The following is an 18680-nucleotide window of genomic DNA, read 5'->3' on the forward strand; positions in this document are numbered from 1 at the left end:
TCCTGCTGATTTACTCAGAAATCATTAAGAAAAGAATCGTCATTTGTTAGCTTGTACTTTTATTTTCTTTATATAATTGCTTAAAATTGTCACTTATGATTTGCTTAAAGGCAAAATTAAATGAAGTAATTTTGTCCACTTTTCCTGACGACCCAAGTCTGAAAACTTCAAGTGTATGCAAATGTAGTATTTATAACAAATTATTTTAGGCAAGCATCTTATGAAGGAGATGCAATGAATTTCTGCCTTTAGGAATTTTGAGCTATTAGGAAGTCTGGTATAGCACTAATAAAATGCAAACACTTATAGTCAAATCTTATTTCTGATGCTGTTAAATGAGAATTTACAGCTTAACTTAATAGACAATTTAGCATGTAAATGTATACCATAAAAGCAAGATGTTGGCAGTTCAAAGCAATAAATGTTAACCTGTGGGCAGGCTGTTACTGAGGTGTTAAAGGCCCCTGAAATTTTAATGAACTTGTTTAGACTAAGAATTTCCTACTCTAAGTATCTTGCCTGAATTTACCCACTCCCAATTTCATGCCAAATTACAGAATGAGACATTCAAAAAGTTATACCTGAAGTAACTGACATTTTCATTGGATTGTTTTGGCAAAAGTTTTATTTCAGCCTTTTCCCTTAACTATGATGTTTGCATCTGTCATCTATTCTGATAATTCTCTAAGTACAATCTAGTGGCAGTCTATTTCCCAGAACCAAGAGGAGGCATGAAATATCTCTCTTAACTCGGAGAGCCATTTTCAATGCAAGTACATAACAACATTTTTTATAATCTAAATAATATAAGGATAGCTTTATTTCTTTCTGATTTTTTTTAAGCAGATACAGATGCCAGTCACTCTAACCCTCAGGAGAGAGAATACTATCTTGACAGTGGAATTCATTGAATAGGGAACCAGAGGAGATTCTTCAATATGGATAGAAACTCTTAAAAACTCCATAATATCAGGCAAAAGAAGTCCAGACTCTCTGAAGCCATTCATATTGTTGACCAATAATTTCTCGTCAAACTTTTGCCTTTTTTTTCTGAGTCTTCACCAGCCTATTAGTTCTGTTAACAATCTTACTGATCTTTTTCTGTATCTTTAGCTGACTCCTCTTCTGTGGTCCCCCACATCTTAAAGTTAGATATTCTCCCAATTTCACCCTAGTCCCTCTTTGCCTTTGTTTTTTCTTTATTTATTTATGTTTATTACATTTACTCCCAGAGAGTTTCAGTTATACCTATGAAATTGACCCCAAAATCTGTGTGTCAAACCCTCCTTATCATTTGAGTTTCAGATATAATTTTCAACTTCCACTGCTTCTCAATACTGAGATAGATTATTAATAAACTTAACAATTCCAAAACTTAGCATATCATCTTTTTAAAATATAGTGTTATAAGAAAACCACAGGCCTCAAATGACATCACTTGTGCTAAAGCCCATGTACCAAACCTAGATTTAATACCTGATCTAATTGCAGTTTAAATGTAATCTTAATGGACCTGTCTGGAATTTTCTGTCATGTACCAGTAAGGTTATCAGTCATGTGCCTCTCCATCTCCCATAGGAAGAAGAAGCAATCTGCATGGTAACTTCTTTGCTTTCCCTTCCTCCCCCCCCCCCAAAAAAAAAAAGATGTCCTGGCCTGAAAATAACCCTTTCTTTTATTTTGTTAATAGTTTCTTACACCACCCTCCTTGTGTCTATAAAAATTTCCCGTTTTGTACTCAGAACTATCTTCTAGTTACTATATGGGATGATGCCCAACCCATGAATCACTGGATAAAGCCAATTAGATCTTCAAATTTACTTAATTGCATTTTGGGGGTTTTTAAAATACTAGTAACAAATAAAATATCAGGAATTGTTCTAAGTGCTTTACATAAAATAAGGCACTAAATTCTGAAGTAGGTACTATTTCTACCATCATTCCCATTTTACAGATAAGGAAACTGAGCCGCAGAATGTTTCAGTGACTGCCCACGGTCATACAGCTGGTAAATAGTAGAGCCAGGATTTGAGCTTGAAAATCTAGCACTAGGGTCCTTGTTCTTAACTACTTTGCTTTGCTGCATGGTTTCCCTTACTATCTTCTACTGATTTTACCTCTATTCTCCTCACATCAACCCTTATAATCATATTTTGTTTTTACTTTTTCTTGTTACTCCCCACCCTTCTTCCCACATCAGATCAGTTGCTAAATTAACAAGTCTTGTATTTCTACCACTTCAGGTTTGTTTCTATTTTTTGTGAGAGAGTGGACTCAATTTATTTTCCTAACTCCAGCCTCTCTCTGTTCTAATTCAGCAGTGGGGAGATTAATTTTACTACTGCACAGCTCTAATGGAGCTCCTAACAAATTTATTTCTACTTACAGAAAAAGAGAAACAAAAACAAAACAGACTCTTCAAACTGAAATTCATGGTTCTCCACAATATATGGTTCCAACCCACTTCTCTAAGCTTATTTATTATGTTTCTAGTACATGAGATCCATTGCTTAGCCATGTTGAACTGCTTGTTTCTGTCTTTGGTAACCTCATCTAATTCTATTCCTAATTTCATAGTTATTCATTTTGTAGTCTTTATGCACAACAAATATAACCTGTTAGTCCCTGCAATTACAACTCAGCTGCTAGTACTATTGATCTCCAATATGTAGGCTCAATCCTGCCCATTTTAGGGGCCAGAACCAAACAATCTTATTGATATATGAAGAATGCTATTTTGTGGTAAAAATATAAAGAGACAATAAATAACTAGGAAAATAAATATAAATGGCCATTAGCAAACAAAATATTCAATATTGTTTGTAATAAAAAATCAATATTAAAACAATAGCCAATGTTCTATGAGATGGTCAGCTTCATAAACTTGTGATGAGTATTATTTATTTTTTTACTATATCACTACAGATTTTATTCAGAAACCCATCCTTGTTGGTTTTGTTGCTGTTGCTGTTGGTTTGGTTGCTGTTGTTTAAAAAAATTCCCATTATGAACTAGTTTGGTCAATCAAATACACTTTCTAGAAGACATAGGGTAAAAATGGCGTGGCTTAGAATTGCCCACATCTTTCATGATCTCTCCACTCCCTTCTCTCCACACTCTGGTCCCCAGACCCTGACCTCCATCTATGCTTCTTGCAATGGTGTCCATATAACTCTCACCACAATTCTCTAGAAATGGGCTTCAAATGCATGAAGTTGCAGAAGCCTTCTCTTGTACACACTCCCTTTTCATACTGGTGGCAGCAGGCTTCTCTGACGTCTGTCCCAGAGGAGAGCCTCAAGTCAATCAAATCCTTTTCTGCATCTTCTTCAGGATGAAACTTGACATACATGTTTACACGTAGGTGATCTCCAAGGTTATCACAGACATTCTTCTCTTCAACTTAACCCTATTTTTCTATTTCTGTAAAAACCTCCTCAAAAAATTCATCATAATGTACTTGCATTTTGACATCACTCATAGCACAGCACAAACTGTCAGCAGGCAATGAAGAGTTTTGAAGGTTATGGTACATGTTCAAGCAGGCAATGGTCTGGTTGGTTTACTGTGCGACTGAGAGGATCTGTCTCCATGAGGACATACTCCAATTTTGAAATAAAATGAATAGTTGACTTTGTCTTTTTTGGTGCCAAAGATGGAGATCAAGTAGTGTGCCATTTCCCACCTGCCGCTGCCAATACTACTGCCTGGAAAGCTGACCTTCTATGAAGGGAATTTAAATAGGCACAACCTTTGGGGAAAGCAATTTAAAAAAACAGCCTATAACAGAAAACAAATAGAAAAAGACTTAAATATTCATGATAATAATAATCACTAAGTTAAATATAGTATATCCACTCTATTGAATTATTCATATTTATATGCACTGAGATAGAAAGTTCTTTAAGATATATTTAATTGAAAAGTAATGGTTGCAGAATGATGAGCACCATATTTGTATCAACATATAGATATAAAATATCCAGAAAATACACAATAAATTTATGTGTGAATTATAATGTGGTAATTCTAAGGTCCAATATTAGTGTAATGTTGAATAAATTTTGGTACATCCGTATGGTATTTTGAAAATCGTATGTAAATGTTTATAATATAATGTTATATAGGTAAAGTAAGTTATAGTTTATATCTCTGGTGTCAAACACAGGGCCTGACACTGACAAGTGAATGTTCAATGAATACATGTGTGTATATTACAATATTAATTGGAAAACGAAAAGATAGCATACATGCTCAGAGTTTAGAAGGAAGTTGACTAAATATTCAGCAGTGATTATTGATGGATAATGAGCATAAGAATATTTTAAATACCACCCATGCAAATATTTCTTCCACAAATGTTTTTTTACTGTGGTAGAAAGAATAACCGTCCCCCAAATATGTCCATGTTCTAATTCCTGGAACCTGTGAATATGCTAGCCACCTGGTAAAAGGGACTATACAGATGTGATTAAAGACATTGATCATCCCAGATTATCCAGGTGGGCCCCACCTAATCAAAAGAATCTTTAAAAAGGAAAGAATGTTCCCCAGCTGTGGTCAAAGAGAAGTGTGTGTCAATGTAAGTGTCAGAGAGATTTGACATTAATGGTTTTAAAGATGAAAGAAGTGGGGTGCAAGCCAAGGAATGCATGTTACCTTTAGAAACTGGAAGTGAATTTTCTGGTAGAGCCTCCGGGAAGGAATGCAGCCTTGCTGACACCTTGATTTTAGTTCAGTGAGAGCCATGTTAGATTTATGACCCACAGAACTATAAGATAATAAATTTGTGTTGTTTTAAGCCAGTACGTTTGTGGTAATTTGTTATGGCTGCAATAGAAAACAAATACATTTGTTGAATACAAATTAACAGTATAGATACACACACACACACACAAAATCATTGTTAATCCCACACCAGATATATCTACTACAACATTATTATATATAGATAGATACATAGATACATAGAACATTTTTCTTTACAAATATAACACATCTCAATAAAAGGCAACTTCATTCTTCCACTTGCTCAGGTCAAAATCCTTGGCATCAGTATTGATTTTTTTTTTCTTATATACCACGTTCAATTAATCAGCTCTATATTTGTAATAATCTGACCATTCTCACCATCTCCAAATACTACTTGGATTTCCATAGCCTCTAAATCTTCTCCCTGCATCCATACTAGACCTGCTAGTCTATTCACCATAGAGCAGCCAGAATTATCCTTTACAAATATATATCACTCACCTTCTAAAGATATCCTCTCTTTCAGAGTAAATCTAAATTCCTTGCAGTTGCTTATGAGTCCCTAGAAAGATATGGCCCTCAGCTGCTTCTCTGATCTCATTTCCTATCACTGTTTGCTCTCAGTCACTCCATGGAAACCATTAATACCCTCCATGTTTTTTCCCCCCAAATACCAACCATGTTCATAAAACAGGACTTTTCCATTCTGATTCTTTTGCCTAGAGTGTTCTTCCTAAATATGTCTATATGGCTCAATTTCATTTCTCTTAAATTCCTGTTCAAACATCATCTAACCCAGTGGATTTCCATGACCTCCATAACACTATATTCCCCATATTCTCTATCCCCTTTACCCTGCTTTATTTTTCCTCATAAAACTCATTACTTCCTGAAATAAATTATACACATTTCAGATATGGTATATGAAATTGTATAGTTATATGCATTTTATCTTGTATGTATTTTATAAGCATTTGTATGTGTTTTCTTCTTTTCCCAGGATATGGAACACTATAAATAACATAAATGTTTTTCTCTTACAGTTTTGGAAACACATGTATATGAAATGATCTCTTCCTAATTACTTTTGTTAGTGTACATCTTTGAGTTTGAAGCTGTTATGTATATTGCCACTGTGAACATTCTTATTGGTGTGCCTCAGTGTAGGGTTTTGGAGGTTTTTGGGCATTTATCTTTCTTGGTGGTCTCTGAGATTCCTGTATCTGTGGGCTGGTGTCTGACATTAATTTGGAGGAAATTGTTAGTCATTATTTTTCAAATATTTCTTCTGTTTCTTTCTCTCTTTTTTCTCCTTCTGGTATTCCTGTTATATGTATGCTACACCTTTTGTAGTTGTATCACAGTCCTTGGATATTCTCTTCTGTTTGTTTATCTTTGTTCTCTTTGCTTTTCAGTTTTGGAGGTTTCTTTTGAGATATCCTCAAGCTCAGAGATTCTTTCCTTAGCTGTGTCCAGTCTACTAATAAGTGCAGCAGAAATAATTTTTCATTTCTGTGTTTTGAATCATTAGCATTTCTTTTTGGTTGTTTCTTAGGATTTTCATCTTTCTGTTTACATTGCCCATCTATTTTTGCATGCTATCTACTTTATCCATTAGAGTCCTTACCATGTTAATTACTGTTGTTTTAAATTCCTGATCTGAGAGTTCCAACATCCTTTCCATGTCTGGTTCTGATCTGTCTCTTCAGATTGTGGGGGTTTTTTGCCTTGTCTGTATTTATGTCTTATAATTTTTTCTTAATAGCTGTAAATAATGAACTGGGTAAAAGGAGCTGCTATAAATAGGACTTCAGAAATATGGTGGTAAAGTGTGTGTATGTGGGGACAACGTTCTGTAGTACTATGAATAGGTCTCAGTCTTTTAATGAGTCTATGCCTCTGGACTATGAACTTCATAGTGTTTTTCTCCCCACTTAGATGGGATAGGATGACTAGAGTGGGCTGGAATTGCAATTCATCAGTTACTGTTTAGGTTTTACTATCCAAGCCCTGGTTCCTTTATTGGCTTCCACTCATGAGTCTCTGTTCTTGTAACTGTGACTCATATTCACTTGTCTGTCTCTCCAATTTAAGAGGCAGTGGTTTGCCCTGTGTCCTCTCTTCTCTTCTAGATCCAAGAAGAGTTGTTGATTTTTCAATCTGTTAAGCTTTTTACTTGTTAGCATGGAGTGTCAACTTCCAAGCTCCTTACATGTAGAACTGGAAATTGGAAGTCTCTAAAGGGTTTTAAAATTCACTCCAATTGTTTTATATTCCAATATCCTCATCTGTGAGTTCTGTTTAATTGCCTTTCAATAACATGAAAATGTGAAGAATTTATTTTTTCACAGAGAGTACATCGGTTAAACAATCTTAAGTCTATGTGTTTCCAATAAGCCCTTTTGGATACCTTCACACATGAATGAAAACTTGATAGGGTATAAAATTCATAGGTGATAACTTTCACTGATTAAAACTCTGTAAACCTTGTTTTATGCATCAAATACCTTTATTATTTTAAAATAATCTATTTGTATAATTTTATGAGTACTATACCGTTTTTATGGTAGTGGTTTTATGATACATTTTAATAGCTGTTGAAATGAGTCCTCACTATTTGCATTTTTATTATTTTATTGAATATACTCAGGCATTTTTTATTTTATATAATCTTTTAAATTATTTTAAACCAATTTCAAGAATTCCAGCCCCAAACACTTGTCTTCTAAATGAAACTGCATTAAATTCATAAATTAATTTTGTCAGAATTAATATTTTCATGGTATTCACTTTCCTTCTAAAAACATGACACATTTCTAGTTGTTCTGATATGATTTTATGTTCTTCAATTTGATGTTTTGGTAACAGTTTTATTGGGATATAATTGACACATCATACAATTTACTCACTTAAGTGTACAATTTAATGACTTTTAGTATGTTCACAGAGCTTTGCAACCATCACCACAATCAAATTTAGAATATTTTCATTATCTCCCAAAGAAGCATTATACACTTTAGCTATCTTCCGGCAATCCTCCCCATTTACCTTAACCTAAGGGACCCATTAGTACTCTCTGTTTCTATGGATTTGCCTACTATGGATATTCAATATAAATGGAATCATATTATGCGTGGTCTTTTGTGACTTGCTTCTTCCCCTTAATATAATGCTTTCAAGGTTCATATGAGTTATAGCATGTATTAGTATTTCATTTATTTTTATTGCTGAATAATATTCCATTCTATGGAAATATGACATTTGGTTATCCATTCATTGGTTGATAGATATTTGGGTTGTTTTCACTTTTTGGCTATTATGAATATTATGAACATTCATGTACAAGTTTTCATGTGAACATATATTTTCACCTCTATTGGGTATATAATTAGAAGTAGAATTGCTAGGTCATATGGTAAATCTATGTTTAAGCTTTTGAAGAGCTGCCAGACTGTTTTCCAAAGTATCTGCATCATTTTACATTCCTTCCAGCAGTACGTAAAGGTTCCAGTTTTTCCAATTCTTTGTCAACACTTATCTTTTTTTTTTTTTTTTTTTTTTTTTTTTGGGATATGTGGGCCTCTCACTGTCATGGCCTTTCCCGTTGCCGGATGCGCAAGCTCAGCGGCCATGGCTCGCGGACCCAGCCGCCCCGCGGCATGTGGGATCCTCCCGGACCGGGGCACGAACCCGTATCCCCTGCATCGGCAGGTGGACTCTCAACCACTGCGCCACCAGGGAGGCCCAACACTTATCTTTTTGATTGTAGCAATTCTATTGGTTGTGAAGTGGAATCTCATTATAGTTTTGATTTGCATTATCCTAATAATTACTGATGTTGAGCATCCTTTCACAAATCTATTGACCATTGGTATACATTCTTTTGAGGAATGTCTACTCAAATTCTCTGCCTATTTTATAATTCCATTATTTGTCTTTTTATTATTAAGTTCTAAGAGATACAATTTGCAAATATCTTCTCCCATATTCTCTCCCATTCTGTGAGTTGTATTTTCACTTTCTTCATGGAATCATTTGAAGCACAAACATATTTTTTAGTTTAATAGATTGTAATGAAATCCAATCTATTTATATTTTTCCTGGGCTAGTTTACAGTAGGTACAGAAGAGTCTCCATTAGTAAAAGAGTGCATGCCCCATTATGTGAATACTTTTAAAACCTCTGCTTGTACATATTTAATAATGTTTAATTAGCCAAAACAATTCACATGACCAAGGCGAAACTCAAAGGTAGAAAGATATACTTAACTCCTTAATGGGAGGAACTGCAAAATATTGTGGCTTATTTTGGCAAAATCTATCACATCCTTAATTAAGTGACACTTCTACTATGATGTTTCATTCCACAACTAAGAACCAGGACTCTGAAACTTGTCTAAGCTCAGTTCACAATACTTTTTTGAACACTAAAAATTAGGCTTTTCAATTTGAGTCAACTATACAAGTCTATTGCCTTTGGTTCATCTATAACTTGCTTATCCTATTACCTGCCACAAAGAATCCAAAATACTTTCAGACTGAGCCACCCCAGATATAACACTTTCCTATCACCATGCTTTCTTAGGACACCTAACTTACTCTAGGTTGTCTTATATTTATTTATGTACTAGTCTTTGCTACTAGATCATGAATAACCTTGAGGGAAGGGATCATATATTACTTCTCTATCTCTGACAGTCTTGCCTATGACACTGTCTCTTGTCTTTTCTCTATATTTGTAGAAACCACTGAACCAGAGCACAGATTCTCATTTTATTTTTGTTTGTTTAGCCTTGCCACACTTCCAGATAAAAGATTTGGCTACATAGATGTTCCATAAGTTATTTACCACAATTAGAGTTTTGATTGGGCTGTGGTTGTTACAGATTTCCCATACCTATGGAAACTTCACTCAACAAACTGATCCAGTAAGAACATCTGACCACTGCATCACTGAACTTTATACACTGCTGTTCTATGTATTTATTTGCAATAATCAGGTCATTGTAGCTTATCCAGATGAAGGGCATATGGAAAAGCTTTAATGAATGTGTTTCTAATTACATTTTTCTTAAGGGGAATTTCTTCATTATTGGTTGCTGACTATTTTCTCTCTCTCTCTCTCATTGTTATTATTCTTTTTTTAATAAACAAATTATCCCATCTTTGGCTAGTATGAGCCCCTTCAAGTTGACTTCTGTGGGATGTTTTTTGTCATGATCCTAATAGTTTTTGATAGCTTCTTAGATTTCAGACATGACAAGGTGTTCTAAACTCAACTTGCACATTTCCTAATTCATACTGGAATTAGCTATTTCTCTAAAAATTCCTTCTTTTAGTAGAACATTGTATTTATAGACCACTCTCTTGGTCTGAGGAATGCTCATTGAAATTGGGTTGGTTGTTTCTCCTATTAAATTATCTAAGGCCTTTGTAGAATATTAACAGGTTTGAAAAATGATGAACTTTATCTTGTCTCTAACTTTAATAGCAATGTTTCTAAAATGATAGCATTAAGGATAATGCTTGTTGCATATTTATAATAGATTGCCTCAATCAGGTTAATGAAGTTCTCTTGTTTACATATTTTGGTAGGTAACTTTCTCAGGTTAGGTGAATTCTCTACCTTTATGCTCTGAAAAAAAAATTAACATGAATGTGTATTGAAATTTAATTGAATGATTATATCTGGTATTACAATCACATAGGTTCTTCTGAAATCATTTTATATGATATAATCGATTAATATATTTTCTGACCTAAAAATTTTTTGCTTTTTGAAAATAAACTTTTCTTGGTCATGATATATATATATATATATATATATATATATATATATATATATATATATATATATATATATATATATATATATATATATATATATAAATATATTTAACATGATGGGGAAAATTTTTTATTTTTGTGGAATTTTTATATGTATACTCATAATTGACATTAGTCTATAATTGTCTTTCTTTTACTGTTTTTTTCTCCTGAATAAATTAAGGATATATTTTCTAACCTATGAAAAAGTTTAAATTATATAGGAATTATCTTTTTTCTTTGTCTTTTTGGTAAAAATAATCTGGAACTTTTATGTGTTTTCTTTCAATTATTGATTAAGTTCCATTAATTCTCTATTTCTTTTTTGGTCTGTTTTACTAATTTTTTTTGAGGTATTTATCTCATCTAGTTTCAAATGTTGGATAAATTTGTTCATAGTATTCTCGAATGAATTTTTAATATCTATACTGTCTTTCTAGTTATACTCTCCTTTTGTCCTTAATTTTATTTATTTGTATCTACATCTTTTCTTTCCTACTGATCAGTATTTCTTTCTATGTCTTTCCAAAGAACAAGGTTTTGTTTTCTTTATTTTTAATTAATTATTTGTTTGTATCTTTATAATTTTTCCTTTTCTTTTATATTTAGGTTTAGTTTCCATCTCCATGAATCTAAGTTGAATATTTTAGTGATGAATTTTCAAAATGAAAAATATATATATTTTTTGTATAAATTGCCCTCTAAATAACAATTTAGCTACATCCCCTAAATTTTTTGTAGTGCTTATTAGGATTCAGATCTAAATATTGTGTAATTTCCAGTATAACTACCTCTTTGACTCACAATTTATTGAGAAGGACATTTTAAAGTTTCTAAATATTTTTCAACTATATTCATATTGTGATATTTTATTTACTTGCATTTTGGTCAAAGGATGTTATCTTTATTATGTAACTTTTCTGACTTTTGCACGTCATTTTGACCATTACGTGTTTATTTTTCATTCATGTTCCCTGCATACTGTTTTTCAATATATATATTCTGTATTTGAAATTCAGGGTTCTCTCTCTCTCTCTCTCTCTCTCTCTCTCTCTCTCTCTATATATATATATATATATATATATATATGTGTGTGTGTGTGTATGTATGTATGATGTGTATGTATATGTATTTATTAGATCGACCTTGTTAAGTTTGTTGCTCCAATCTTCCATACCTTTACTAATTTTGAATGTTTGTTGTTTCACCTATCATATTAAAAAAATGCCCAGGTAAGAGTCATATTTCTGTACCTAAGGAAAATGATACTAGAGGAGTTTTGCTTACTAATGTGATATGAAAAATTCTTCAAAAATTAGGAAAGAGATAATTGGTGAATATGATATACATTTTTAAATTATTATTGAAGTTTTTTGCAGTATATAGTAATGTTATATGGTATTAATTCACAATTTTTTGTGTGTAAAGCTTTTGCTAAAATAATTACAGTATCAATGTCATTATTACTTATTATCATCATAATTGACATGATTATCATCATGATCATTGATACCTTTTGTTGAGTCTCATTGTATGGTAGACACATAATACTTTTTATACAACAATATTTTTTTTGGCTGTGCCAAGGGGTATGTGGTTTCCAGACCAGAGATCAAACCCGTGCTCCCTGCAGTGGAAGCACAGAGTCTTAGCCTCTGGACCACAAGGGAATTCTCTATATACACTATTAATTCCTTATAAAAGTCCTCTGAAAAACTTGCTAAGACAGCTGCCATTTGTAGATGAGGAAACTAAAGGTAAGAGGCTATGTAACATATTCTAAATCAAATAGTTTTATGTACCAGGGCTGGGATTGTGAACAAGTGTGTCTGATTTTTAAAGTCTTTGTTATTTGCTTCTATTCTCTATACTTCAATGCATAACCAACTTGTTTTTTCATATTTTCTCACAAAGATCATCTTCCATTTATAGCTATAGTGCCCTGTGTGTGTGTGTGTGTGTGTGTGTGTGTGTGTGTGACTGTCCAGCCACAGACACCTTTCCTTACTTTGATCCTGTTACCTGAGCCTGGGTCACACAAACCAGGCTGAACTGTTCAAGCTGTGCTTTCCTCGTGTGGCTGGACACAGACATAAAACTGCAGAGAGCACAGATTTTCAAGCTCCTTCTTTCTGCTTACCTAGAAGTCTCCTTCAGGCTGTAGGCACCTCAGTGGGGTTACTATCAAGCTAAGGATGGTGACCTGAAGTTACAACATAAGAAGTAAAAAAATTTCCAAATAAGGAGTTTGTTTCAAGGCTGTTCCTCTGTACTTCTATAAGCAATCCCAAATAAGAAACTGCTTTTCCCCCTTAGGGTAGAAAGGTAGAAGGATTCCTTCACAATCTAGGCAAAAAGTAAGATCCTAACTATATCAGGGTGGATAACCCTAACCTCGGATTCGGTTTCTTCAAACAAGGGAGTAAAAATCCAACATCAAAATTTCTGGATCATTAAGTTATGCATGAGAGTTTTTCACACTGAATTTGACTTTTATGTGCTTTCTTGAGTTTAAGAACCTATTTACCCACTAACATTGTACATGTTTTACCCATCAGTATTATTCTTAAACAAATGCTCTTTTGACCTTTGAGAAATACATTTTCAATTCCTTATCTCACACTAAGATAAATGTATCTATAACTTGAAGAGTTACCAATCCAAGAATATTTGTATGTTAATAAAAATCAAAGTCCAATGTTTAGAGGCAACAATATGGAATTTTAAGAATTACCTTCTCTATAAGCATTGTTTTTTTCCCGACCCTTGAACTGTATTATTCAAGCATCACTTACAAAGTTTACTGACAAGACCATCCCCTCAAAACAGACATAGCATCTTCAGTTGCCCTTAATTTTTTTTCTTTCTGTAGCTTGTTTACAGGGGCTTCACATTTGATCACCAGGAGCTAATTACTTCATTTTCCTTCCACTATCAGTTTTATATGCAATCTCTCTTTATGGAACTGTAAAAAAGTAACAAACAGAAACATTAATTAAATAGAATTGGGAGAAAACAAGGGGGAGGATAGGAGAGCCCAATGGAAAGAGAAGGGCTCCTCTTCTTTCCTGACAACAAGTCAACCAATGAAAAACCATGGGCTCTTTGTTTACTATAACCATCCCAACTTCCTTTTACCCTCTATAAGTTCCTTTTTTTTAATTTTACTTTTTATTTTTTTTATATGCGGGCCTCTCACTGTTGTGGCCTCTCCTGTTGCGGAGCACAGGCTCCGGATGCGCAGGCTCAGCGGCCATGGCTCACGAGCCCAGCCGCTCCACGGCATGTGGGATCTTCCCGGACTGGAGCACGAACCCGTGTCTCCTGCATCAGCAGGCGGACTCTCAAGCACTGTGCCATCAGGGAAGCCCTATAAGTTCATTTTTTAAAAAATTTTATTGGAGTATAGTTGATTTACAATGTTGTGTTAGTTTCAGGTGTACAGCAAAAGTGAATCAGTTATAAATATATATGTATCCATTCTTTTTCAGATTATTTTCCCATATAGATTATTACAGAATATTGTGTAGAGTTCCCTGTGCTATACAGTAGGTTCTTGTTAGTTATCTATTTCACATATAGTAGTGTGTATAGGTTAATCCAAATCTCCTAATTTAACACTTCCTCTCACATTTACACTTTGGTAATCATAAGTTTGATTTCGAGATCTGTTTGTTTCTGTTTTGTAAATAAGTTCATTTGTATCATTTAAAAAATTAGTTTCCACATATAAGTGATATTATATGAAATTTGTCTTTCTCTGCCTGACTTACTTCACTTAGCATGATAATCTCTAGATCCATCCATGTTGCTGCAAATGGCATTATGTCATTCTTTTTACAGCTGAGTAATATTCCATTATATATATATATATATATATATATATATATATATATATATATATATATATATATATATATACCACATCCTTATCCATTCCTCTGTCAATGAACATTTAGGTTGTTAACCCTCTATAAGTTCTCCTCCCCTTGCTGTATGGGGACTTGAACTTGGCTCACCATGGTTGCCGACCCTGAATTGCAATTCTTAGCTAATCCTGAATAAGCCTATTTTTGCTGGAGAAATAGCTGGAAGTCTCTTTGTTTTAGATCAAGAGAACTGAACAACTTTGTTTCAGGATTAGTGGATAAATGTGTATTATAGGTATTCACTATAGATGAGCATATATTGTTACTGTTTGTTCATGGAAGGTGCAATAAAACTGTTGAGGAGACTGGGAATATTAGATGTAGTATAATTTAGTGGGTACAGTCTTAGGTATTGAAATTAGTCAGATCTAGATGAAAACTGCAGGCACATCTCAGAGATATTGTGGGTTCAGTTTCAAACTACCACAAAAATGGAATATCAAAATAATGCAAGTCTTACCAATGTTTTGACTTCCCAGTACACACAAAAGTAATGTTTACACTATACTGTAGTCTATACTAAGTGTGAAGTAGCATTATGTCTTAAAAAACAATGTATATACCTTAATTAAAAAATAGTTTGTGACTAAGAAATATCATCATCTGAGCCTTCAGCAAACCATAATCATTTTGCTGGTGGAGGGTCTTGTCTCAAAGTTGAGAGCTGTTTACTGATCAGGATCATGGTTGCTGAGGTTGGGGTGGTTGTGGCAATGTCTTAAGATAAAGCAACACTGAAGTTTGGCACCCTGATCAACAGTTTCCTTTCACAAATGATTTCTCTGTAGCATGCAATGCTGTTTGGTAGGATTTTACCCACAGTAGAACTCCTTTCAAAATTTGAGTCAATCCTCTCCAACCTTGCTACTGTTTTCAACTAGGTTTATGTAATATTCTAAATCCTTTGCTGTCATTTCAACAATCTTCATGGCAACTTCACCAGCAGTAGAGTCCATTTCCAGAAGCCACTTTCTTTGCTCCATAAGAAGCAACTCCTCATCCACTAAAGTTTTATATTTATAACAAATATAATAATAAGAAAGCTTGAAATATTGTGAAAATTATCAAAATGTGACACAAAAACACGAATTGAGCAAGAACTGTTGGGGAAAATGGTGCCAATAGACTTGCTTAATGCAGGATTGCCACAAACCTTCAATTTGTAAAAAAAAAAACACAGTATCTTTGAAGCACAATAAAGGGAAACACAATAAAATGAGATCTGCCTGTATATCACTTGTCCTTATTAGAAGTATAATGTTGAGCAAATCATTTTAACACACTTATTCTCATAGGAGGGTTAAACAAAATAATGTATATAAAGTGCTGGGCAAATAGTAAGGACTCAGTAAATGTTAACTAAACCAAAACAAAAACAACCCCAATGGAAACTTAGAAGTGCACCTGGATTTCATAGTCCTGTTGAGAATTAGATTGGGTCATTAATCAATTTAACTTTGCTTTCCACAGCTAAAATGTATTTGTAAACTATTTATACTTTATAAAATGAAGACTTTAGCTAATGACTACAACTCAGACCCTAAAGCAAAATTCCCTTGATTTTATGTGTTTGAATTTTTCATATAAACTCTCTGTGTCATAACTCTGCTAATGTTTAAGTCACATGCTAGCCTTCTTGGATCAGTTTTGTATTCTTGACCATCCATTCAATAAATAACAATTTATCTTATATCTACTATGTACCATGACTGTATTATTTGTGACTAGTGTAAAGTTGCATAAGATGTTGTCACGGCTTTTAAGGTTTGCACAGGTTTAGTAGAGGTAGATATGTAAACAACTAATGATAACAAAAGTTATCTGTATGAAAATCACTTGCTGTAGAAAGTGCAAGTGACAAATATCATAAGAAAGGTTGACCTGGGCTTCCCTGGTGGCGCAGCTGTTGAGAGTCTGCCTGCCGATGCAGGGGACACGGGTTTGTGCCCCGGTCCAGGAAGATCCCACATGCCGCAGAGCGGCTGGGCCCGTGAGCCATGGCCGCTGAGCCTGCGCATCCAGAGCCTGTGCTCCGCAATGGGAGAGGCCACAACAGTGAGAGGCCCGCGTACCACAAAAAAAAAAAAAAAAAAAAAGGTTGACCTGAGTCATGGCAATACTTAGTGTGGAATAGTAAGATTCATAAACTTTATCTTATGTACAATATTAGGACAATAGAGCAAGAAACAGGGAGAAGGCTGCCAAGTTGACCTCTTCCCGCAGTGGGATATAACAGAGCCATACAATGTTTTGTCACTATTAGCTATGTAATTATGAGCCCTACTTTTATCTTCTGTAAATTGGGGTAATAAAACTTTCATTTCAATATTCTGAGGACTTGTTCTTTCACCCAACAATATTTATTAAATCATTACTCTGCCAGACAGTGTGGTAAGTGGTAGATTAAATAAGACAATATAAATAAGGTACTTGATTCATGGCAGGCCCTCAATAAAACACAATGATATAAGTGTTAGTAATCAACTAACAATAATAACAGTTATAATTTATTGAATATATTCTATGTGTTACTTACCTTCATTATTTGGAAATGTTTCCCACAACTCCCAATATCACTATTAATAATATTATTCATTATATTATTATATAAAATTATATAATAAAGTTGTATATTATAACTGGATTCTTATATTAATATAAAATTGATATTATTAATGCTAATGCTATTTATACTATATTAGATAATATAATAATTACATTATAAATATTAATATTTCCCTTATACAAGAGACTTAACAGAAAGGTGAACCTTTCTCCCTAAAATAATATGTTAAAGCACTGGTTTGTTGAAGCTGAGACTAACATTTCTTCTAATTTAACATGCTGCTTTTGATAAACAAATTTTTTAGCTTCTTAACTTAAAGACATAAATTCAAGTCTAAAATTTTATTTTATTTTTAGGAGCATAAAATTTGGATAATTTTAGTGGATAATTAGGAAATTCCTACCGATTTTTCCTTGAATTTGTTTAAATGGATGATCTAAAGGAAAAGTAACTGGACAATATTATAACCCAATCCAACATTTTTAGTGTTTTTAGCCAATTTTACCTTGTTTATTGGGCTGTTTTAACATATTTTTAAGTAATAAATTCAAATTAATTTTAGACAGAAGAGAGGTTATTTAACATTTTAGAATGAATTATCTCTTTTTGAAATTCTTGCCCTCAAATATACTGCTACTAACCTTTTCATATGTAGACAAATCAAAGCTTTTATACAGTATGTTTAATTTTAAAAAAATATAAAATTCTATTAGGGCAAGATATTCACATTGAGTTGTATAAGATAATTTTAATTAAATTATGATTTTAAGATAAATGAAAGAGTATGTCAATATCAAATATTTGCACAAGCAAAATTAAAGATCTTCCAAGATCTCTGAGGACTTTCCCCTTATTTTTAAAACACTGCTGGAAATAAAGTATTGTCAAAGGTTTTCCAATTTTATCGTGGTTCCTGAAAAATCCATTGTTGTTGAGTGATTGTAATGTTTAAGGAATCTAAATTAAATGGTGACACAGATTTATTAAATATTAAATATAAATATTATTAAATATTAAATATAATATTAAATTCCAATTATTACAGAAACTAAAAAGTATCAACAATCAACTTTCTTCATCAAAATTGAAATGTCATCAAGAAATATTCAGATTTCATTTGATTATGAACTATAAAAACATTAATTATTTGGAGTATACATTTGCAAACATTTTCTGTGAAGAGTCTGATAGTAATTATTTTAGGCTTTGTGGATTTCATGGTCCCTGCCAAGCTACTACTCACCTCTGCCATTGTAGTGTGAAAGTAACCAAACACAATACATAAACAAATGGGCATGGATGTGTTCTAATAAAACTTTTCTTATTGACACAGATTTGAACTTCATATATATTTTTTTCTGAGCTTGAATAATCAGTTATATATTTTTATTGAAGTATAGTTAATTTACAATATTGTGTTAGTTTAAAGTGTACAGTAAAGTGATTCAGTTATATAGTTATATTCTTTTCCATTATAGGTTATTACAAGATATTGAGTATAGTTCCCTGTGCTACACAGTAGGACTTTGCTGCTTATCGATTTTATATATAGTAGTTTGTATCTGCTAATCCCAAACTCCTAATTTATTCCTCCCCCCACCTCTTTCC

General features: G+C 33.1%; 1 pseudogene; it reads right to left on the bottom strand.

The window, feature by feature from the left end:
• Positions 1-3067: 3067 nt before the first annotated feature.
• Positions 3068-3678, bottom strand: LOC103078656 (splicing factor U2AF 35 kDa subunit pseudogene; annotated as a pseudogene).
• Between the last annotated feature and the right edge of the window lie 15002 nt (positions 3679-18680).

Source organism: Lipotes vexillifer, unplaced genomic scaffold (genome assembly GCF_000442215.2).
Source record: "Lipotes vexillifer unplaced genomic scaffold, Lipotes_vexillifer_v1.1 scaffold8, whole genome shotgun sequence".
NCBI lineage: Eukaryota > Metazoa > Chordata > Mammalia > Artiodactyla > Lipotidae > Lipotes > Lipotes vexillifer.